General features: G+C 44.0%; 2 long non-coding RNA genes across 5 annotated transcripts in view; both read left to right on the top strand.

Annotated features, from left to right (window-relative positions):
• Positions 1 to 23,773, top strand: part of LOC103692969 (uncharacterized) — a 78,034-nt gene that overhangs the window by 36,874 nt on the left and 17,387 nt on the right. The gene's annotated exons all lie outside the window — the stretch shown is intronic.
• LOC148004962 (uncharacterized) lies at positions 3,565 to 8,302 on the top strand. The gene is made up of 3 exons (XR_015624981.1): positions 3,565 to 4,130; positions 5,092 to 5,137; positions 6,848 to 8,302. It is a non-coding gene; the product is annotated as an uncharacterized LOC148004962 (long non-coding RNA).

A 23,773-nucleotide genomic window follows, 5' to 3' on the forward strand; every position in this document is an offset into this window, starting at 1 on the left:
AAATTATGCAAAATTTTTGTATGTACAAAAAAGTACAAAGTTCCAATTCTTATTTTCCATAATCAGCCAAAGGAAACTAAAAGAAGACTATTTTTGCTTCAGGTTTAGATTTATTTCAGGCATATTTGTTGGTTTTTGGATGTGTTTCCAGCCTCCAGTGGGAAGAAGGCTGTTCTGGCATTGGGAGGACGAAGCTTGAGGTCTGTTTTGCACCGGGAAGGCTTACACGCACTAGTATAGGTTCCCTTAAGGGTCCCAGGGCTGGACCCTCACTGAACTATCTGGGGTGGCATCCCTGACACATATAGTAAGCTATAATGATGTGAGAGTCTGAATCTGGGTTGGTCTTTAGCATACATATCTATAGAAAGAAAGCCAGCCTCGTGGCAAGCACCCAGACGCATAGATCTATTTATTCCACAGTGTCAAACTGATAATCCAGATATAAAAATCTAGAACTCGAAGAATTTGGGTAGAGATCGTCTAACCTGTACAGAGCAATTGTAAAACCAAGGTGTAGAAAAACTAGGGGCTTTCTCTAATGGTGGGCAACGAGCTCATGACCGGCTACTGACATAAAAGATTCAGGAATCAGTGACCTCAGGCTTTCAGGCCAGCTGAATTAGCTTGCCTTCAGGTGAAGAGCTACATGGATTTCTTATAAAATCATCCTTGTGTTCACCTGGTTTTTGTCTTCTGAACTCCAAAATGTGCCTTCAGGCCAAAAGGGGAAACAAACCATCAGGATTATTTGACCAGGACAGGACAATGGAGCACAACCCTGAAGAGCTCAGCTGTGGCTCAGATGACTCAGGCTCTGAGGGGAAAATAAGACACGGGATGCCAGGATTCTACATTCTCTACATCACGATGGCCTTGAAATAAAAATTAAAATAAAGAAGGTTCCATTGTGTATGTGTGAGAGAGAGTGTGTGTGAGTGTGTATGTGTGTGTTTATATTATATTATGTGTGTGGTATGTGTGTTCATGAGTATGTGTGTGAATATGTGTGTGTGAGTGTGTGTGTGTGATTGTGTATGTATGTGTGAGAGTGTGTGTGAGTATATGTGAGTGTGTATAAGTGCATGAGTATGTGTGTGTGAGTTGTGTGTGTGTGAGTATATGTGAGTGTGTATGGGAGTATGTGTGTGTGTGAGTGTGTGCGTGTGAGATGCCTTGGTCACGGTGTCTCTTTACAGCAATAGAACCCTAACTGAGAAAACTTCTTTCCATCTTATTTCATTTTTTACTCTTTTTGTAACTTTCTTTCTTATTATTTCTATAGGCTGGACCTGAGAGAGATCACTACATTGAATAAGAGTAGGGAGAGGCAGGGTTGGGGATTTAGCTCAGTGGTAGAGCGCTTGCCTAGCTCCGAAAAGAAGAAAAGAAAAAGAGTAGGGAGAGGCATGCTTGCCTTGTTCAGATTTTAGAGGAAATGCTATTCATTCCTCACTGTCTGAGGTGGGCAGCTTTCTTTTCTTTTTTTCTTTTCTTTTTTTTTTTTTAGTTCTTTTTTTCGGAGCTGGGGACCGAACCCAGGGCCTTGCGCTTCCTAGGCAAGCGCTCTACCACTGAGCTAAATCCCCAGCCCTGGTGGGCAGCTTTTTTGACACACACCTCACTGTGGTGTCCAGTTTCACCAGAGACTCAAAAACAAGGTCCAAAATGCTGTGGACGGAGACCTAGAAACACGAGCCAAATGTCTGCCCTCCATTTTTCTGGCGTTTTGTCTCATCTACAGAAGGATACCCAACCAAGGAGAGTGCAGGCTATGCAGAAAGACCTGTAAGTGAAATAGGAATTTGACTTACAACTCTGGCCAGAGGAGGCCTTTGATTCCTGTTTCTGTCATATGAAGAGTCGAAGAGATTACAATCCTACTTAAAGATGGGATGAGTGGGCTACTCACAAAGAGTTATTGGAGGTAGGCATGGCCAGAATTGATAATTTACTCTAGGAACCACTTTTTTTTTTCTTTTGTTAAGACAGGGTTTCTCTGTGTAGACCTGGCTGTCCTGGAATTCAATCTGTAGACCAGGATGGCCTTGAACTCGGAGATTCACCTGTCTCTGCCTCCCGAGTGCTGGGATTAAAGGTGTTCTTTTACAGACGACTTCCCTTTTTCTACAGGTTGGGTACCCGAATGCCTACATAACTCCCTCAGACTTCTTTGTGAGTAGGAGTCCTGTGTGACTCAGTGCTAGCCAGCGCTCTGAGCGGGAGGTTGGAAGCTACGTGGAAATCGCTGTGTGTCTTCTCTATTTTCTCCTCTCAGCTGGCTGAGAGACAGCCAGCCATTGCAGCTGCTCTTGACTTCGGAGAGAAGTGTTGTGATTGTACATCCTTGGGATTGTACTCCCTCTGGACCGCTGCAGGAACTATTATGACCTTCTGTCTACAGAAATATAGGCTTTTTTTTTTTTTTTTGGTACAATACAAAGAAGGAGAAGTAATTGCATTTTAGAAGAGTTTTAATTGAGGAACTAGCCACTCATTAAGGGCGCTCACTAGAAGGGATGAAGAACCAGCTTCTTCTTTTTCGTTCTTTGATCGTCTATAAGTTACACAAAACTACAAAACTACTGACCAGGAGCGCTATGCTCCCGGAAACATCCCTGGAGCTGCACTGTGACCTGGAACCATTGCTATCTAGCCTTCCCAGCACCAGACTTGGAAAGCCAGGGACCTCGCCAGGCCAAACAGTGGGCAGCCTAGGAAGGTACCTGCTACCGCTTTAATTTTATTTCATTTGGTTTGATTTGGTTTTTAGAACTGTGTGTGTGTGCCCCTGCACTGTGGCATCAATGTAGAGGTCGATTCTACTTGTGGAGGTCAGTTCTCTATTCGCTCCTTGGGTTCTCTTCAAGTAGGGTTGCCGGGCTTATTCAGTGAGTGTTTTTACTCACAGCCATCCTGTCAGCCCTTGGCTTATTCTTAACATATAAGGTAACAGGCTTCCTTGGGACATTTTCATACATATTTTGTTTCAGTAGAAACTGCCCCCCCCCAAGTCTTCCTACCCCTATCTCCTGTCCGCACCCCCCATTACCCTCCCAAACCTTTTTCTTAACACCTCATTTTTTCTCTTCCCCTGTACCACGCCCTCAGTCCACGCTCTCACAAAACCATACATATATAAAAGATGGAAATCTCTGCTCACAAGAGAGAACCCGCGGTATTTCCCTTTCCCAGTCCGGAATGGTTCATTTAATAAGGCATTTACAGTTCTATCTATTTCCTGCCTCGCCCCCCCATCTCATTTTTCATTACAGCAGCATAAAATCCCGTCTGTGTCTGTGTCTGTGTCTGTGTCTGTGTCTGTGTCTGTGTCTGTGTCTGTGTCTGTCTGTGTATCTCATTCATCTGTCGATTGACAGATGTCTGGACTGATTGTCTTTCCTCGATCTTGTGAATAGAGAGCGGCAAGAAACCTGGATGTGCAAATATCTTCGTGGCAGGAAGCAGTCTTTTGGGTATATATAAAGGGTTGCTTTGATTGGGTTGGATGACCAGTCTATTTTTAGTTTCTTGAGAAGTCTCCACACTGATTTCCATAGTGGCAGTACCAGTTTACACTCCCACTGACGGGGAGCAGGACTCCTTTCTCCACAACCTCACAGGCATCTGTTGTGATTTGTTTTCCTGTTGGTCTCCATTCCGAAGGGCGTGAGACAGAATCTCAGAACAGCTTGAATTTGCATCCGCATGGTGGCTATAGATACTAAACACTTAAAAATGTTTATTGATTATTTAAATGTCATCTTTCTGAGACGCGTCTTCTCAGTTCGTTGGCCCTTTTCATTGAACAGCGAGTATTTTCGGTTTTCTCTGTTTTCTAAAATCTCACTCCTGCCTCAGGCTGGCAGAGGTTTTCTCACCTTTTGTAAGCTGGCCGTTTCCTTTCCTGTGCTGTTTAGGAGCTTTTTAGTGCCATGGGTCCTGAATTGTCGACTTGAGTCATCTGAAAGGAGAAGCCTCAACTGAAGAATTGCCTAGGTCAGATAGGCCTATGGACATGTCGTCATGAGCTTATAATGGATGCAGAGGGGCCCAGCCCACTGTGGGCGGCACCACCCCCTAGGCAGGTGGTCCCAGGCTTTGGATGAAAGGCAGCTAAGCATAAACTGGTAAGTGAGCCAGCCAGCAGTATTTCTCCATCATTTCTGCCATGAGTTCCTTAGCGGTAGATTGTGAGCCAAATAAACTAAACCCTTTCCTCCCCAAGTTGGAGTTTGTGGGTTCTTTTAGGTATAGAGTCAGGTCTTTTTTTGTTTTGATAACTTGACTTCTGTGGTTGTTTGAATAAGCTTAGCCCAGGGAGTGGCAGTATTAGGAGGTGTGGCCTTGTTGGAGTGGGTGTGGCCTTGTTGGAGTGGGTGTGGTCTTGTTGGAATGGGTGTGGCCTTGTTAGAGTGGGTGTGGCCTTGTTGAAAGACGTGTGTCACTGTAGGGGTAGGATTTGAGACCCTCCTCCTAGCTGCCTGAGAGCTAGTCTGCTCCTGGATTCCTTTGGATGAAATGTAAAACTCTCAGCTCCTCCGGCTCCATGCCAGCCTGGACGCTGCCATGTCATGTGTCCTGCCATGATGATAATAAACCGCACCTCTGAAGCTGTAAGCCAGCCCTAATTAAATGCTGTCCTTTATAAGAGATGCCTTGGTCATGGTGTCTCTTCACAGCAATAGAACCCTAACCGAGAAAACTTCTTTCCTTCTTATTTCATTTTTTACTCTTTTTGTAACTTTCTTTCATATTATTTCTATAGGCTGGACTTGAGAGAGATCACTGAGTTGAATAAGAGTAGGGAGAGGCATGCTTGCCTTGTTCAGATTTTAGAGGAAATGCTCTTGACCCACCCCTCCCCCCATTTAGTACAGTGTTGATTATGGGTTTACTGTGTACATTCCTGATTCTGGCGGGGTATGTCCCATTCATTCCTACTTTTTCCAGACGTTTACTCATGGGGACATGTTGAACTTCATTAAATGTCATTTCTGCATCTATCACAAAATATTATAGAGATCTCTCGCCATGGCTCTTTGGAGTTCTAAATATTCCCTTGATTTGCCTATTTTTATCTCTCTACAGGTTTGGGAAAGTTATAGTCATCATTTCGTTGACTTGACAAGATTGTGTAAGTCACTTGACTTTTACCTCATCTCCTTCTACCTTGTGGACTCTTAAGTATAGTTGTTCGAATGGATCCCAGAGTTCATAGCAGTATGTTATTGCTTTGCCTTTGTCCCCTGTCCCCGGCATTCGATCTTCTGTTTGGGCTTATCTCCAATAATGCTTTCTGATGTTCTTTATTGGACTGATTGATTCTTTTATTCTTGCTTGATTCTTTTCCGGTATCTCAGCTTCCTTGCTGAATCCCCCCCCCCCCCCCCCCGGCTTTTGATGTTTCCGCTCTAAATTCCTAATATGTTCATCCATTTTGGTAGCTTTCTTTTTTAAGTCATAGATTGAATAACTTTACTTCATAGGTTGTGAATTACATTCTGTATTTGTTTTCTGTTTGTCTGTCTTTTGTTTTTGTTTGTTTGTTTTGTGGTCCTCTGTTTGATCATTGGCCTATTTTAGAAATGGGACTGGCAGTGTGTATCAATATTTAAGTAATAAAGTGAAAGAAGAATGGGAGGAAGAATCGGGACTGGAAGGAAGGAAAGCATGTATGTATGCCAGAGTGTAGACAGACTTAGAGGGCTGACTCAATGAGACACGAGCTACAACATTGCAACTGAACACTTCAGGTACCAAAGCACACCTACTAAAAAGTTTTAAAGACTTAAAATATTTTTAAAAATTTGGTATATATACACATATATAGTATAATTATAAATATATAATATTATATTATTTAATATATACTATATTAATTATGTACTTATTTATATATCAAATATATAATCAATATATAATAAAAATTAAAAATTCAAGATTAAAATGATATAAACCCCAGTGAGTAGCAGCATGAATTATAAGGTATATGTTCCCAGTCACTGCTTCTTTGTTTTTTTTTTTTTCCAGAGGTGGGAACCGAACCCAGGGCCTTGCGCTTGCTAGGCAAGCGCTCTACCACTGAGCTAAATCCCCAACCCCCACTGCTTCTTTCTAATTGGGAGGCAGTTCCGTTTACTCTGCTTAAACCCATCATGAGCTGTACTCAGTTTCATCTCAAACTTCCGGTCATCTGTGGCGCTCCTCCCATTGTGATGGGCTGGGTGGTGCAGAGCCGTGGCTTTGAGACTGCCTTGCTGCTGTCTTCACAGTGCAGTTTGGAGTCTGCGGTTCCATCAGGGTGCCGGAGTTCTAAGATCTGTGCCACTCTTCCCGGCTCCCAAAAGATCCCTAGGGATGGGGGATGTCCTACTATGTTGTGGTTTTCTCAGCTTCAGAGGTTCCGGAGTTTGTCTGTGAGTCTTTGCTGAGCAAGGCTTTTCTGTGGTAGACTCGGGCAAGCCAGATCTAGCTGTGGTGGAGTTGTACCAATAGTCCTACAGCCACTTTGTCCCCTGTTTCCCCCAGGCAACAGTGGCAGACAGGTTGGTGAGCATTGGCAGGCTTTTGTTTCCAGATTCCTATACCTTGGGTTTCCAAGGTTTGCTGTGGCTCACTTTCCAGTCTGGCCCTTGAGTTAGCCTTGAGTTGACAGCAATGCAAATTGTGTCTCACAGTGAGCTGTGCCAGGAGCTAGGAGATCATTAAGGCACTTCCTTGTTAGACGGCTCAGTGTGCACCACGTGGTACGGCTGCAAGCGCCTGCTGGCCCTTTAGTGCTGAACGCTTCACCTAGTCTTGTTTCACCATTTATAGTTCTTACTCTGTCTTATCTGTCTGGCAGCCTCTGCTTCTGATTGGCCCGAGAGACTCCCATTTGCTTTCAACAAAACTCAGGCCGACGCCTGACGTCGCAATGTATTGTTGGAGGATGGCACTAAGGCGGAAGCTTTAGGGCGATGGCGCAGAGCCCTCGCAAGTGGATTCATGTTTTCCTCATGTGATTCTTGCTTTCAGAGAGTGGGATGGATTAATCACCGGGAGGGATGGCTGCTGTTCCTATTTCCCTCTTCTGCTCCAACGTGGTTTGAAACAAATGTCACCCTCAAAGACTCAAAAACATTCATTCCGATGTATCCAATTAAGTGAGAGGAAAAGTCATCTCCTGTGGGTCTGCAGCTGCGGAGGGAGAAATGTTACAGAACACTGCCTGTGAAGTAGATCCTGAGTGTAAGAAGGTTTTCAAACTCGATGCACTGTTTCTTAGTAGTGGCCCAAAGGTTGATACATTATTTTGCATGACCGGACACTGATGATTTTACTAAAGCTGTCCTGGCAAGGTGCAGAGCACAGGAAAGCCCCGAGGCTACGCACTGAGGATAGTCCAGCTGCGTCAGCTGCAGGTAATCCTGCTGGAGTCCCATTTCACGGCTCTGCTCCTGAGCGGAAAGAAACGACCCTGGGATGCTATCCCTATTGTTCCTTCCGGAAGGAGCAAATTCTAAACAACAAGTGTGCTGTGCCCTATCTGGAAGACAAATGAAATCCAAAGCAATTCTGGGGCATAGCAAAACCCCTGGTGAGGTTAGCAGGTCAAACGAAAAAGAATCTAGCTATGTGGTTCGCTGGTGAAAAAGAAATCTGTCAGCTTGGGGCTGGGTCACCGCTGCCAGATGTCAGTGGCACTGGCATCCTTACAGGTAAAAGGTCAGTGACATATTCAGCTTCCTTGTCTCTAGTGTCTCCTATGCAGGCTAAAAATATGCTGGGAGAAAGTCACCCGAGTCTACACCCCGAAAAGGAGACACAGGGTTTGCTCTTCCCCAGTTGAATGGTGGACTAGTAAAGAAATGTCATCATGCAGCAGTCCCCCTCCTCCCAACCTTCAGAATCCGTCAAATGTAATTCTGTAATCAGACGGGTGCCTATGAGCATTCTGACCACCCCAGTCTGTTTGCAGCCTTCCAACCTTTGAATCTAAGGAAAGAAGTTACATCTCAGGGGAGGCCAGGCTCTAGAACGGATCTTGAATGGCGAAACCTCAGAAGTTTCATTCCTCCCCTCCTTTCCCCCTCCCTTGGTCCCCCTTTCCCTCCACCTCCCACAATTGTCCTATCCCCCTTCCATGCAGGACAAACCCGGGTCTTCCTTCCTTCCACACTCCGTATGCTCTGTGGGTTGTATCACGGGTATTGTGGGCTTTTGGGCTAATAGTCACTTATTATCATACCGTGTAGATGCGCACGCATCAGAAAATGTAAACTAGATGCAAATAAAACACAAAGGAACATTCTCGGTCAATACGGTAATATTGTTATATTTGTATGGAGTCCTTGAAATGGTGTTTAGTTTCTCTACAAGAATTCACAAGATGAGCCAGGTAGCTCAGTAGGTAAAGGTCCCTGTCACCAAGGCTGGTGATCCAAGTAAGATCCTCAGGACCCAAGTAAAAGAGAACTCTTGTGCGCACACACACACACACACACACACACACACACACACACACCCTTGAAATAAAAGAATAAAATACCCTTTTAAATAGAATTCACAAAAGTGAATAGATACATTGAAGAACACAGGAAACTGATTTGGAGAAATTTCCAGTTCTTCCTGCATACTTAGTGACTTATTACAAGTCTCACGAACTTATTTCTAGATTTAAAATTACCGAGAAGTACAAGAAGACAAGTAGGAACATGTAGAAGTCTGACCTAGAGTCGCCTGGCCTATGCTAAAATGCACATAAGTTCCTTTATTCCTATTTCGATACTTACAGCACATGTGCTTAAATGTCAGCCTTCTAGCTCTATCACCCCTCCCCCCAGGCTTATAATATTTATTTTTCAATCGCCATAGAATTCGTGTCTGTTCTTTCCTCTAGATATGGAGATACTAGGTCTTGACTCCCCACCCCATCCCCTCTCTCATGATAAAGCAGAGATTGCAGGGCAGGAGAGCATTGCCCACGGTTCATGACCCTTATCTCACCTGGGAATTATGCACTGACCATTGATTTTGGGGTGCCTTTTCAGATCTCTTTCTGTGCTAGCAATTCCATTTTTAAGACGCAATTACACTCTGGAAAGAAAAGACCACAAACTCATTCCACTTTAGTGAGGAAGAATCTGCAGACTCAGGAGTAGAGAGAAAAAAAAATGGGTAAGGTTAAACGTCGTGATCAGGTGGCACCATGATCTAAATGATGAGAGTCCCTGTGAAAAGAAGGCACCGGAGCTCTCCGAGTTTCCCCTGTGCCTGCGGGAAGAGCTGAGCTAGCATCACGCAGCACCAACGTGGCAAGCCTACTAGGCAGGAGAAGCAGCTTCCCAGGTTCCTCAGCTTCCCCAGAAACCTGCTGTAAGCATGCGCAGGAGTCCAGGCCCAGCCGTGGCTCCCTAAGAGCTTACCTACCTCTGGAACTTCATTCAGTTGTTTCTTGTCTGGCCAGCCCAGAACATGGAGGCTTCTCTTCAGGCTCCAATCCTGTTTATGTCGTGGGTTCAAAACATAGTTTGGACAAAAACATTTACTCATAGGAACTCATATATCTCAAAATATAAATCCGTAGGATTTCAGAATTTGGGCAAGAGTGGTCCACAATCCCCTGCTGCGGCAGAGAAGGAGCACAGGGAACTCAGTCCCATCCCTCTGGTTACTCGATGCTCGCAGGGAACTAGAGTTTGGTCAGGAGTCTGTCAACTGCACTGTAATCACGGGAAGGCAGAGTCTTTAGATAAGTTAAACTTGGGAGCGTTCATTTGACAAACGAGAATAAAGGATAACTCATGAGCCAGAGTTTTTTTTTTTTTTTTTTTTTTTTTTTTTTTTTTTTTTTGGTTCTTTTTTTCGGAGCTGGGGACCGAACCCAGGGCCTTGCGCTTCCTAGGTAAGCGCTCTACCACTGAGCTAAATCCCCAGCCCCTAGCCAGAGTTTTAATAAACAATGTTATTCCAGCTTTGGAAAGGTGGAAATGAGGCATAGAGAGCATCTTAATCGACTGCAGCTTGAGCACCCAGCTGACTGATTACAGCTTAACTAGTTAATTGGCTAATATTAGGTAATTGGCTACAGGGCACCCTTTAACAAACCAAAGCCCCGTTGGTGTAAATTAACGGTTTGATCTGTCTGCCCAGACCTGGACCCTCTCCAGACTGCTGGCTTCTCTCAGTTTTAAGATTACCTTGGGGGGACTAATTGGGGTGAAGTGACGGGCACCTAGGATTTGGGGCTACTTTAGAAAGAGAGGAACAAAAATGTCCCTTTGCGAGTCCTGAGCTCTGAACTAAAACCCAGCTCTTCCAAGAGTGGACAAGACGCCTGTGTGTGGTGGGGAACGAGTTGGCTGGGTCTGTTGATGGGGTCAGAGTGAGAGAGTGACCAAGGGTGTTGAGGAAGAGGACATGGAATGAGACAGAGATGGAACCCCAGGCATAAGCTTGGCTGCGTCAGCCCACATTCTATTCTAAATCGTGGGAAGGTCAAGCTATATGGGGGCCATCTTGGTGGCTATTGGAGAATGGCTTTGAAGAGGGCAAGAAGGAGAGGGGAAGGATACATATTGGCAGGTGTGATAGTGATCTAGTGGGAGGTGAGTTTGGCTCAAGCCAGGGCAACAGGAGCTGGGAAGAGCTGGACAAGAGGGATATTTAATAGGTATCCAGAATGTCAGATCTTGCCAGGGTGCGTTCAAGACCCTCCAAGGATCCTGCAAAATCCACAGATGCTCAAGACCTCTGTTTAAATTCATATCTTTACACAGGATCCAGATGCCTGGGAGCACCTCGTGTGTGCTCGAGACCATCTTTGAATTTCTTACAGGATCCCCGATATAACATAAACGGCACGTCAGTAGCTATCACGTATTGTTTAGAGAGAGATGACAAGAAAAGTTCATGCATGTTCTATACACATAAAAATGTTCTGTTGACTCTGTTGATACAGGATGAGGAGAGCTGACATTCTGGGTTAGTGCTGATGAAACTTGTAGGGAGGTTGGACGCTTTCTTGAGAGAAAGTGAAGAGGATCTTCGCCAGAGGGAAGAGTTAGATTTCAGTAGCCAGGAAAAGGATGAATATTTAGAAGGCGAGAGACCATGTTAATGGAGTACATGAGGGGCAACGTTTATTTTAATACAATAACAATTAGTATATTATTTGGCGGCGATACTACTCGTGTGTGATGGAGTTTTCAAATACTCCTGGTCATTAATTTACATTAGGTGTTCTTCTCCTGGTACAGACTCCACTTAACATAGACTCTAGCTCTCTGTGATAAGATTTTGCTTTGCTTGATGGCTTAGCTCGTTTTGTCCTGGATTCAGTGATTGCTTCTACATTAGCTCAACAACTCACAGCAACGTTTTCTCAGCGATTCTCAACATTTCAGATAGATTTATATTCCAATGTTTGCACTCCTCACCAAGTTCTGTCCCTCTTCGGAGACCGTAGAGCTGAGCAGAGATGACATCAGACAACGAGGCCAGTTCACTCTGCAAGGGGAGAGGAGGACTGGATTTGCTGCTCTATTCGAAGGATTTCAGGAAAGGAGACAGGAGTTGAGCTCAGAAAAGGCTGAGGCTGACTCCCTTGCTGTGAACTGTGTGCCGGTTTTTGTGGCTTCCACGCCTGGATATGGCCACCGTGGCCCATGGAAGTGGCGACCGACTGGGATTGGGCCCTGACCTTGTTTGAGGATTCGACTTGGTCACATTATGATGATTAATGTTTACTTCAATACCCAAGTCGGGAGATTTGCCTGTCAGCTCTGAAGACCGAAGCCTTTTCAGCGCTGAGCTCTCCAGAGCATGATAGCACCGGAAGTAACCGGAAGACAGGTCAATGTGTGTGCTTCGTATCGATCTCTTCATGAATTTGAGGATGGAGAATCGGCCCTACTATTTGATCTTCAGCTCCTGCTGAATTCTTAATTAAGTTCATAATATACATTAACTACAGTGGCAGAAGAGACTTCCTAGCTGAGGGTTAACATACTCTCGATTGCATTACCAGGGGAGGATGGATTGTGCTGTCTCCTTTAGCAGACCTCTGTGGGGTACCTCAGAGATGGTCTGTACCTCAGCGCATGCGCTCTCGTGCCTGGTTGTTTATCGGGATGTTTGGGACGGACAAAAGGCTAAACGTGGAGGAGCCTTCGGAAGCATTGGGAGAAGAACTAAGAGGCTGAGCTCACCCTGACTTCCCAGTCACAATTAGTCACTGAGGGAAACGTCAGTGTTGTCTCGTGGAGACGTCCACCCAGTGGTGAAGTATTTGTTAAATTCTTGTCAAATGTTCCAAATGACAAGCGATATTATCATTGTTTCTATTCAAGTGAAATTTCAATTCAATTCTTTCCTTCTTTTAGGAATTCGGTTGAGTTTCCTGGTCTGATTTCAGTGGAAACAATGAAATCGCAATCAAGTGAGACTATTATATCCATTTTCTAAGGTGCCATTTGATATTTATATCTATAGATACAGTGTTTTTTGGATTTTATGTGCCTGCTTTGGGAGAAGTTATTACTTTATAGGTTTAAACTTACCTTTAGGTCTTAACCTCCTTTGCCTGTGGAAACACAGCCTCCAGGGTCCACTTCCTTTGCTGCTCTCATCTCTGACATTCTGCTGTCAGGAAAGAGGGTGGCTTCTAACTGGCATCCAAAAGTCAGAGGTGAAGACTAGAAGCCTCCCTTTGCAGTCAGTCAGTTGACAAAGAATAACCAAGTGCCTAACACTGACTCCTCCCTGGAGACAAGTCGGATGGCCATGACTGAGGAACCAATGGCTGGTCACATGCGGGCATCTGTTTGTATAAGGAAGAAAAAGAAGTTAAGGGGTCCAAAGGGGATTGCTGTGTTGGATTAAATTTAAAATGAAAGTTATTTGAGCCTTGAGATTCTGCCTTTCACACCCTGAATAAGAGACCAGGCAGGACTCTCTGTTTTTGAGGTCATGGATATTATATTCGTATGGTGTTCTTAGGAGGACTAGAAGGAGAAGCTACACAGAAATCTGCCCTCCCTTGCCAAATTTGGCTACTGTTGTAGCTTTGCACTTACATAAAGTCACCTGTGTATCTAGAAAAGCATTCTTTAAGAATCAACAGTTGTCAGTGTCAACAATGAACTTAGGAATCACTGAATTTAGAGGTCTTCCAGCCTTGGTGTATGTTAGAGCCTCTACACTGTTTTAAAATATCTTCAGATGCAGAGTCTATTCCCAAGGCATCCAGGCCCTTTTTGTACAGTACTCTTACTTTTCGAGGAAGACAGTGGCATTCAAAGGGTTAACGCACTGCTCCCACTCCCCTCCCCCTCCCCCAATTGCTTTATCAGTTATTTTCTAGCTTAATCTTCATTGGCTGTGTGCCCAGGCAAAGAGGGGAAAAATCATATTTGGGAGGCTTCCAAGGATAGTTTTATTTTAGTTTTTATGACAGAAAGGGAAGGAAATATATAATCAAATTAAGACAAAATTCTATGAATACATTAGTGGGTATAGTGGAACAGAGAAGCTTATAGCTATAATTTTGTGATAAAGTTACAATTTCAGCTGGTGGTGGTGGTACACACCTTTAATCTCAGTACTTGGGAAGCAGAGGCAGATTGAATCTCTGTGAGGTCAAGGCCAGCCTGGTCAGCAGAGTGAGTTCCGGGACAGCCAGGGCTACACAGAGAAACCCTGTCCCTACCCTCTTTCTTTCAAAGGGTCTCATATATCCCAGAAAGGTCTTGAAATCACCAGGTCATTGAGGAGAGACTTCAACCCCTTTCCTTATCCCCTTGCCCTGACCTCCCAAGTCTTCAGACTACAGGAGTACCACACCCAGTCTGTGAAGTCCTGCGGATCAAATACAGGGCTTGGTGCAAGCTAATCAAACACCCTACCACTGAGCTAAATCACCAGATCCCCACCTGACCCACTCCCCCCTAACAGTAGCTATGCGCTCCCTCCCTCTCTCTCTCTCTCTCTCTCTCTCTCTCTCTCTCTCTCTCTCTCTCTCTTTTCTCTCTCTTCTCTGTCTCTGTCTCTCTCTGTCTCTCTGTCTCTCTGTCTTTCTATCTCTCTCTCCCTCCCTCTCTCCCTGTCTCTGTCTCTCTGTCTTTCTCTCTCTCCATCCGTCTCTGTCTCTGTCTCTCTGTCTCTCTGTCTGTTTTTCTCTCTCTCTATCTGTCTCTGTCTCCCTCTCTGTCTCTGTCTCTCTCTGTCTCTCTGTCTCTGTCTCTGTCTCTCTCTCTCTCTCTCTCTCTCTCTCTCTCTCTCTCTCTCTCTCTCTCATTTTTCAAGACAGGGTTTCTCTGTGTAGCCCTGGCTGTCCTGGAACTCAGGAACTTGGTCTGTTCACCAGGCTGGCCTTGAACACAGATATCCACCAGCCGCTACTTCCCAAGTGCTGGGATTAAAGGCGTGAGCCACTAAGGCCTGGCCAACTATGCAATACCTACATTCTCATCTTTATCTATTAAGTTTTGAAAGATGGCTATTTTATGAGTTTTCCACATCATGCTGATAGAGCATTAAGCACGGAAATATGAATTACAGCACAACCCGAGCACAGGTGAATCCGGCTTACATTTTATACGATGAGACAGAGAGAAGTGGTGTTGGATCTAGCGCCATAGGAATGATTATCACAATGATAACGAAAGCTCTTGATATTCGAGTTAGCGCTGGGCCCGCAGTCCCGCCATCCACCTAGGACCCAGCGTCCGAGGTCCTGCACTGTACTCCTGTCCTTGTGACAGTAATGGACACCGCTCTTTACACGCATGCTCTGAAGTACGCTCTCCTCTCTTACCAAACAGAACTTCCCTTTGAATAATGAGTCAGCACACTGGAGCTGCTTCCCTGGTGGTGGACATAGGGAAGCTATGGCCAGGGTAAATATCCACATCCCAGTGTGGCTGTTCAAAGTGCTGGAGGAGAAAAATCTAAGAGATGAAATTGCCTCCCCAGCCTCACGAGCCGTCGGCTTTGGCTGGCTCTGACTTAGCTCCAGTAACTGTGGTCCCACATCACTATTAGGTTTGCTCGAGAATCACACTAATCCTTTCTTCTACGAAACACGCCAGACTTCTTTAGAGACAGAATCTCCAAGGGGTCTAAGACCAGCCTTGGGCCTGAGATTCAGACTGGTCTCAAGTTTGTCTCAGGGACCATTGTAGCTTTGTTTTGATTGGGAGCAGAGAAAAAGTGCCTCAAGTTTGGTGCAGGAAAATTTAGTGACGTTGTTTTAATGTCCTCTTTGTTTTAATTTTTCTGATGCAAGTCATGGAAACAAAAAAAAATCCTTTTAATTTACATGGGGACTAAGCCATCATCACACAATCGTGGCTTGCTAGGGAGTCCAAGGTTTGTATGTCTGCTGCAGGAACAGCTTTGTCCTGTTCTCCAGTGAGCAGGGGTACAATGACCCTTGATGCAATGACCCTTGACTCTGTGACCCTTCACCCCATGACCCTTGACTCTATGATCTTTGATTCTGTGACCCTTGATTCTGTGGTTTTCTTTCTGTCATAATACAATATTAAGCATTATTGGTAAGCTAGAATTTATACTTAAAGAAAAGTCTGCAGAGCTGACATAGTCTTCCTGACGTTTCATATACTGTTGAGGGAGCTTTGTGATTACAGGACTTGGTTTATTCTTATTTGGTCCACTATACAAGGGTGACAGACACTTTGAGTCTGTTATCAGTCGTTAAAAATTCAATATGTCCCCAAGGACTAGAGAATCTTCTTCCAGCTTTGGTTTCCAGGCACCTGATTTCTTTCCAAACTGTTAGTCCTAGTTTCATACACACATATTTCTAAGTGTACACTGTATGCTCACAAGTATACGCATATATACATACCTGTACATTTACAAATACGCTATGCAGATGGCTTCATACTACACATGCTCTTCTGAGTCATGCATGGTGTTGGAGGTCTACCCATCTAAAGGCAGAACACTGGCTTAGCCTTCCACCAGGGGATTTAGTTTGTTTCCAGTATTTGCCTGTTGCAAACGAAGACACACTTCACCTGTGAGCATGTATTTACCAAATAAGTACTGGGAGTCAGTTTCAGGTCCAAGTAAGTTTAGCGATTGTTGTCAGATTGCCTTAGATGGAGATGGGTGAGCTCTCGTAGAAGATGGCAATTCAGACCTTCTCCAAACCACTCCCACCTACCTGTAACTCCGTCTCTGAGGAAGGAGATTCAGACCCTTTCCGGTCTCCACATGTTACGTGTACCATGTGTGCACAGGGCCACACACATATACATGCGATTAAAAATAAAGCCAAATCTTCAAAAAATTTTGACCTTTGCCAACCAGATTGTTGAATGATGGTCTCATTGTTGCTTAAATGTGGTTTTTTAAAAGAATTACGAATGATGCAGTGTCTCTTTGGAGTTATTAATGCCTCTCCTTACCTTTTCTTCTGATAATTTCATTGCTTCATGTTTCCGTTTTTAATATCTATTTGATTCTGTGTGTATGCGTGTGTGCCTGAGCATATGGATGGACACTGTGTGCATGAAGGACCCTGTGGAGGTCAGACTGGTGTTGAATCCTGTGGAATCGAATTACAGGCAGGTGTTGGCTGCCTTATAAGTGCTGGGAACCGAACTGGGCTCATGTCTCTCTTTTAGATGCCAATCGAATCGGGATATTTTGGGTGTGGGGAGTGAGGTAAGAGTCTGCCAAGGGTTTTAAGGGTCTCCCACATACTCGTCAAGCTCTGTTCTGAGCAGCTCTGAGAGCAGCAAGCACCATGACAAAGTGGAAGAGGCTATGATTCTGCCTTACAGAAGCAACCGTGGCCTTTCCCTTATCCTGAAAGAACCTTTAGAGAGGGCATGAGGGAGTGTGCACTTCACTGTCAGTCTGCGTGCGATAATGGCACCTGCGGGCTCTGCAGAAGACGACAGCTCTGTAGCAAGAGAATACTGACATATGGATGGGCAGTGGGCTAAGGGGGTGGAGTCAATAAATGTGTCAAACATTTCCCACCAACTGTCAGAGCTGGTTTTATTATTGGGGGTGGGATTGATGTGCATATTTCCTGTTCATACTGAGTCGCCACGAAGTGAAGGGGAGCTGATATTCACAAATCCAATGTGGGATAACTGAACGATTTAAAAACTCTGTGTGTGTGTGTGTGTGTGTGTGTGTGTGTGTGTGTGTGTGTGTGTGTATCAGTCTGCCTCATGTGCTTGGGAGCCCATAGAGGACAGAAGAGGGTGTGTCAAATCTCCTGGAATTTGAATTACAGGCAATTGTGAACCGTCAGAAAAGGGTAATGAGAACTGAACTTGGGTCCTCTGCAAGACCCAATGAGCCATCTCTCCAGCTCCCTGGACCAACTTTTGATAACACTTGTTTTTTGAACTTGGGATAACTGTGTCCTGTTAATGACATTGTATATACTTGCAAATTCAAGACTGGGGACTGTGCTATTCCTTCTCTGCTGCTGTCAGAGGATGCCATGGCCAAGGTGACTTATAGAACACTGTTTATCTGGGCTCACAGACCTGAGGAATGAGTCAGTTGTGCCGGGAATGCATGGCAGCAGGCAGCAGGAGGAACCAAGAGATCACATCTTCAGCTGCAAACACGAACCAGAGATAGTAAACTAGAACTGTGGGGAGCAGCCATGTAACCCAAAAACTGCCCCCCAATGATGTATTTCCTCCATGAAGGCTACACCTCAAACAGCACCACCCCATAATTCTCAAATAGCACCAAAACTTAGGGACTAAGTGGTCAGATGCCTGAGCCTGTGGGAGCATCCTAATTCAAAGAACCTCAGGAACTATCACTGAAGGCAAAAAATGCTCAAAAGAGTGTAAAAAGGTCCATCTTTGATTTGGACGTTATGCACGAGAGGCTTTGGATAAATTCCACAGGATGTCTGTTCAGTATATGTTATTCTTTGGCTCTTTGCTGAGCGTTGGGTTATCTGTAAATGTTCACAGGCAGGATGACATCAGGCTCTGGTGATGAAGCATCCACTGTGTTAAACAGCTAAAGCAGATGGAGAGATTTTCGATTATTTCCAGGAAGTTTGCTGACCTGTGTCACTGGAAGTTCACAGATGCCAGCCTTCCTGGAGTCCTGTAGGGTGTGCAGTGACCCAGCTCCTCCAGACAGCCCCTCCTTCATTCTCACCCTACTGGAGCTCACTCCTTTCGACATTAGGTATTTCTTTTCCTTCAGTTGTGAAGGGGTTGTTTTGGTTTTGTAATTTAGGCCTACGAATACATCTATATCCTGAATGTATAGCCTTGCTGATGTGTAATTTTCTGAGACACGGTCTTACTCCGTGGTTCAGGCTGATCTCAAACTCACAGTAATCCATCCCCTGCCTCAGCTCCTGAGGGCTAGGATTAAAGCTGTGAGTCACCATTATCTTTCCCTTATCCTGAAAGAACCAGAGAGGGTGCCCCAAGGCTGGTCTCTCCATCTCTCATCATATTTTATCACCTTCCATATCTGTAGGAACTCTGATCCTTTCATGTTCCTTCTGTTTGTGTTGTCCTCTCCTTTCCTGACAATACACAGATGTTCTCAGAACATTCTATGCCAAGAAAAAGGTGCAGAAATTCTGCCTTCCCTGCACCTTCTGTCCTTGCAGAGAAAGCTAGTTGAGTTCCTCTACAGCCAAGACTGGTTGAGTTGCTCTAGCAAGACTGGTTGAGTTGCTCTAGCAAGACTAGTTGAGTTGCTCTACCAAGACTAGTTGAGTTGTCCTAGCAAGACTGGTTGAGTTGCTGTAGCAAGACTGGTTGAGTTGCTCTAGCAAGACTAGATGAGTTGCTCTATAGCCAAGACTGGTTGAGTTGCTCTAGCAAGACTAGTTGAGTTGCTCTACCAAGACTAGTTGAGTTGCTCTACAGCTAAGACTGGTTGAGTTGCTGTACCATCAAGACTAGTTGAGTTGCTCTACAGCTAAGACTGGTTGAGTTGCTCTACACTCATCTCTCATTTACCCTCACACTCTAGCCGTTGCATCCTCAACTTGCTGTTATTCTCATTGAGTCAAGTCTTCAGCTTGCTGAGCTTTCAGTCTTCCCTTCCCTGAAGTTGGGTCCTTCAGTGTTTACCATTCTTCCTTCTCGTGTGCTCCCCTCCTTTGGGATTTTATTCTGCTTGCTCTTTTAGTGTTCCAGGGCCTTTCTCCCTGCCCATGCTCTAAAGGCCAAGCTTCTCATTTCTCACACTGTGTGAGCTTGCCACATCCACCCACTCTAGAGAGCCAGTTGTGGTTTTTATAATGTTTATAATCTGCAAGGCCCAGGTTTTACGTTTGACCCAGTCTTAGAAGTTTTGTTATCTCAATAAGGCACTTGACATATATATCATTAACTTTCTTATCTTTAAAATGGGCATAATAATTTTGACTTCACAGAGCTGTAGTTAGAAGTAAATTAAGTTACATATGTTTTAGAAGATATGTCATTTACTGAGTCAACAAACAACACTAAGCCCGCATTACTATGGGTAATTATATAGATAAGTTTTTATTTAACCATCACATACAGTAGTAAATACACTTCATAATCTTTTTTTTCTTTTTTTTTTCGGGGCTGGGGATCGAACCCAGGACCTTGCGCTTCCTAGGCAAGCGCTCTACCACTGAGCCCAAATTCCCAACCCTTATACTTCATAATCTTATCTAGGAAACATATACATGATTTTCTTTGACAAATTCTTGTATCCCTTCTGTTTGATGTGATATGCATTCTCACTTTCTTCTGAATTTCAACAAAACTTATATCAGTTAGAAGGCAACTAGGCTTTTGAATGAACTAATGTATTAACTGACAGTTTGGGAAACATCCTTGTGTCTCTGGTGGTAGAGGGTGTCATGGTTTGAACATTATATATTTCACATGGGCTCAGTCATTTGAACTTGGTCTCCAGTTGGTGGTACTGTTTGTGGAGGTAGCAGAATTTTGCTGGAGGAAGATACCACTGGGGATAGGCTCTGAGAGTTCACAGCCTCCACTCGCTTCCACTCTCTCTGCTTCATGTTTGTGGTTGAGAATGCGATCATCCAGTGCCTGCTATCTGTTGCCATGTCCCCTCCACAGAATGGATTCTTTCTAAAAAATTAGTTGTTTAATTTTTAAAAACTAAAATATAATTCCCTTCCTTTCTAATTCCTCCGACTTTCCCATGTACCACCCTTGTTCTTACTCAAGCTCATGGCCTCTATTTCTTTAATCATTGTTATACACACACATTATTATTATTGGTTAATAAGTACAACATGCTCAATCTGTACGATGTCGCTTGTACGTATATGGCTTCAAAGATGTCCACGTGGTATTAGATATGCAATGAACATTTATCCCTTTGGAAGAGTATGTCCAGATAAACTCGTTATTCCACAAGTTGCTTTTCAACATGGTCTTTTATCACAGTAACAGAAAAGTAGCCAATACATCTTAGGAAGAGAGAGCCCCTCTGTGGAGGTCACGTCTCGGTTGATGTCAGAATTTGGCCATCTATACTGAGGAGATTCCTATCAGAACAGTGAAAGCAAAGCCATAGAATCAGATATGAACAAGTCCTGTGTGGCTGGATTACAGGACACTCAATATCAATAACATAAAGAAAAGAAAAGTCATGGCACAATTCTTCGCCTTACTGCTAGATGCTCCACCAGACAGCCCCAGTGGCATCCCAAACTCATGACATATTGAGTCTTCAAAAGTCATTCTCCTCTGTGTGTCCTGTCTTGGTGCCATTGCCATTAAACCTGCTATTGTCTCCCACCCTCCTTTCTCATTTTTCTCTCCTCTTTATTGCTAAGTCTTGTTATTGTCCTTCCTAAATCTCTCTAGAATATGTCTGTCCTTAAATCATGGACTCAAAGTGGTATCTTTCCTAATCTAGTTCTCATACTATGACCATATTAATCTCTGTAAAAGATGAATTCAATTATGCCACCTTATTAAATTAAAAGCACATAGTGATTTCTGGTATCTCTGTTTTTCAACACTTGAGAATTTCATGCTTTGTACTTGTCAGGCACCTGCAAATAATGTCCCTTCTATATAGGATTCCTTTTGTTCCCATCCTCTTCCACTTTCATATGGCATCCTTGAAGACAGTATATATTATATCTCCTCCCACAGCCTTTCCCACCTGCTTACACATGCTTGTCCCTTCCAGGAGCCTTGTGGGTACTCTCAACTTTCCCCATCATGGCGCCCACTAGAGTACACTGTAATGTGAAGTACATTCTTTGGAGAGACAGTTGTGAAGGACTATGTTTTGCTGGGGCAAACACATGGAGGAATGTTTTCCTGAAGCAGACACAGGTGAAAGAATGTTTTACTAAAGCAGACTCATTAAGGAATGTCTCACCGAAGCAGACACAGGTGACAGGTCATTTTGCTAAAGCAAGCTTGTGAAAGGATACGTGATGAAGGATTCTTAGCTAATGACAGAAATGAATTGGTCTGCCATATATTGTGTATTTGAGATCCATTTGTTAGAACTCCATAGAGAGAAATGTACCAAAAAACTTCTGGCAGTGTGCTGTATCTTCTTGTCAGTTCCACAGACTCAGGATAATTGTCAGTGATGTCAGCTGATACAGTCACACGTGGAGTTTTGCTGAGACAGACTCACATGCTAAGGCAAGACATGTAGTAAGGTAAGATCCGTGGAGGACACATGATGTTTGGAGGGAGTATAAGACCATCCTGGATATTAGATATTTACATTATGATTCATAACAGTAGCAGAATTGCAGTTATAAAGCACCAAGGAAATAATTTTATGATTGGGGATCACCACAACATGAGGAACTGTATTATAGGGTTACAGCATTCAGAAGGCTAAGAACCATTGCTCTAAATGCAGGTGTTATTAAAGATAGAAGTTTCTGAGAATTGCTGGTCACTCGCTGAGGTTACACAGCCCTCAGGTGACAAAGACAGACAGCGTTGGGAACCTAATCGAAAAATCCATATTCTTTATTCTCATGCCAGATGTAGGCTTGCTCAAGAGTTTTGTTCTAACAGAGCATTCACAGAAGATATATACAACCATATTTGTTCTGAGCTTATCTCCTATCCATGCATTTAAAAAAAAACAGCTTTTGCATTCTAGGTTTGAAATGAAAATACCAGACCACGCTGTTATCTGAGTCAACCTCAGAAAGCTTTTTTTTTTTTTTTTTTTTTTTAATTTAGAAGTCTCCTAGGAGGCACTGGTGGAGTGCTCCAGGAGTGAGTTCCTGTGTGTCAGAGGCTGTGTCTGTGGAAGGAAGGAAGCCTGGAAATTGGAAGCTCATGGGTGGGTCATTTTCTGCTCCAATGGGTTCTACATTCTCTTGGTAATTGCAGTCTATCTGGGTAGTGCCCTTCTTTCTAATCTTACTTCAGGAACTACCACCCTGAATTCTAATCCTGTGATTTATACTGTCATTGTACTTGGTGGAAATTCTGGTGGACTGTTGTCATCGTCCAGCAGTTTGACGTGACTCCAGGGATTTCTGATTATGCCATTTTGGCCCATGCCTGTCATCTTTATGATGGGCTGAATAGTTAAACAGAGTGCCTTTCATTTGTAAAATTCCAGACTCTTGCCAGAATTCATTTCCTTTTTTCTTTACTACCTCTATCTTCACCAAGAGGGTGGCAATTGTTGGTTCCCTTCTTAACGAGAAGGACAATAAAGGTCAGGAGGTTAACTGGCCTACCTCTGTGTAACATCCGGGTTACAGTCAGCCAACACAATGGGGTTATGCTTTGAGTCAAATTGTGTTGCCTGACTGGGGAAGAAATGTACACTCTATGTTTATATAGATCTATAATGCTTTCATGAATATTCATTTATTCGTTCAACAACTATTATGGAGACCTACTGTGTACCAAAAGGTAAAGGAGTAGGGAATAAGATAAATACATCGCCAGTGACCTGACTGCTGCAGGTGGGACAGATGACATCTTGGAAGTATATGTGTTACATAGATTCACAGCAGTGATCTTCTGTAGGTAAAACATCAATAAAAGGATAGAAGATGTTTGGGATAGATGAAGAAAGGGCCATCCAGGGCTTCCATGGCATAGCGTCACGTGAGGTAGTTACAGAAAGATGAAAGCCAGTTCTTAGAAAGCATGAGAGGAACACTTCACACAGAACAAACGGCAGTAACAAATGCCCCTAGCATGAAGCTGACACAGACAAGAAGGGAGAATGACGTCACCGGACCATGGGTAAGATGGATGTCGTAGCACACATTATGGTCTCAATCAAGGATGTCCTCAAAGACCCCATGTTGAAGGCTTGGTCTCCAGCTGGCTGTGTCATTGAGAAATGATGGTATCCTGAAGGCACTGACTTCATCAGTAGATTCATTCATCGATGAATTTAGCAGTGAATGGGTTATTAGGACATAGGTTAGGCCTCTCTCAAAGATCACAGGGTAGGAGGGTGGACATGCATGCATTTGATGTGGGTAAACTGACCTTGGTCCTTCTAGGCTATCATGAGGTGAGTGTTGTACTCTACCGTGGTGTCTCTGCCTTACCATGTACATAAAAGACAACCTACCATGGGTTAAACATTTTGAAACTATGGGCTCAAATAGTGCTTCCTTTAACTTGTTTATCTAAGTTTGTTTGGGTTTTTTTTTTTTTTTTTTGGTCATGGTGATGGACAGCTGACAGCTTTAAGGAGGAGTGAAGGGAACCTGTTGTTTCTACAAGATCTCTTGGCTTGTCCTGCAGAGGTGAACTGAGGGAGACAGGATAGTTGACTTTTG

Source organism: Rattus norvegicus, chromosome 7, assembly GCF_021556685.1.
Source record: "Rattus norvegicus strain SHRSP/BbbUtx chromosome 7, alternate assembly SHRSP_T2T, whole genome shotgun sequence".
NCBI classification, from domain to species: Eukaryota; Metazoa; Chordata; class Mammalia; order Rodentia; family Muridae; genus Rattus; species Rattus norvegicus.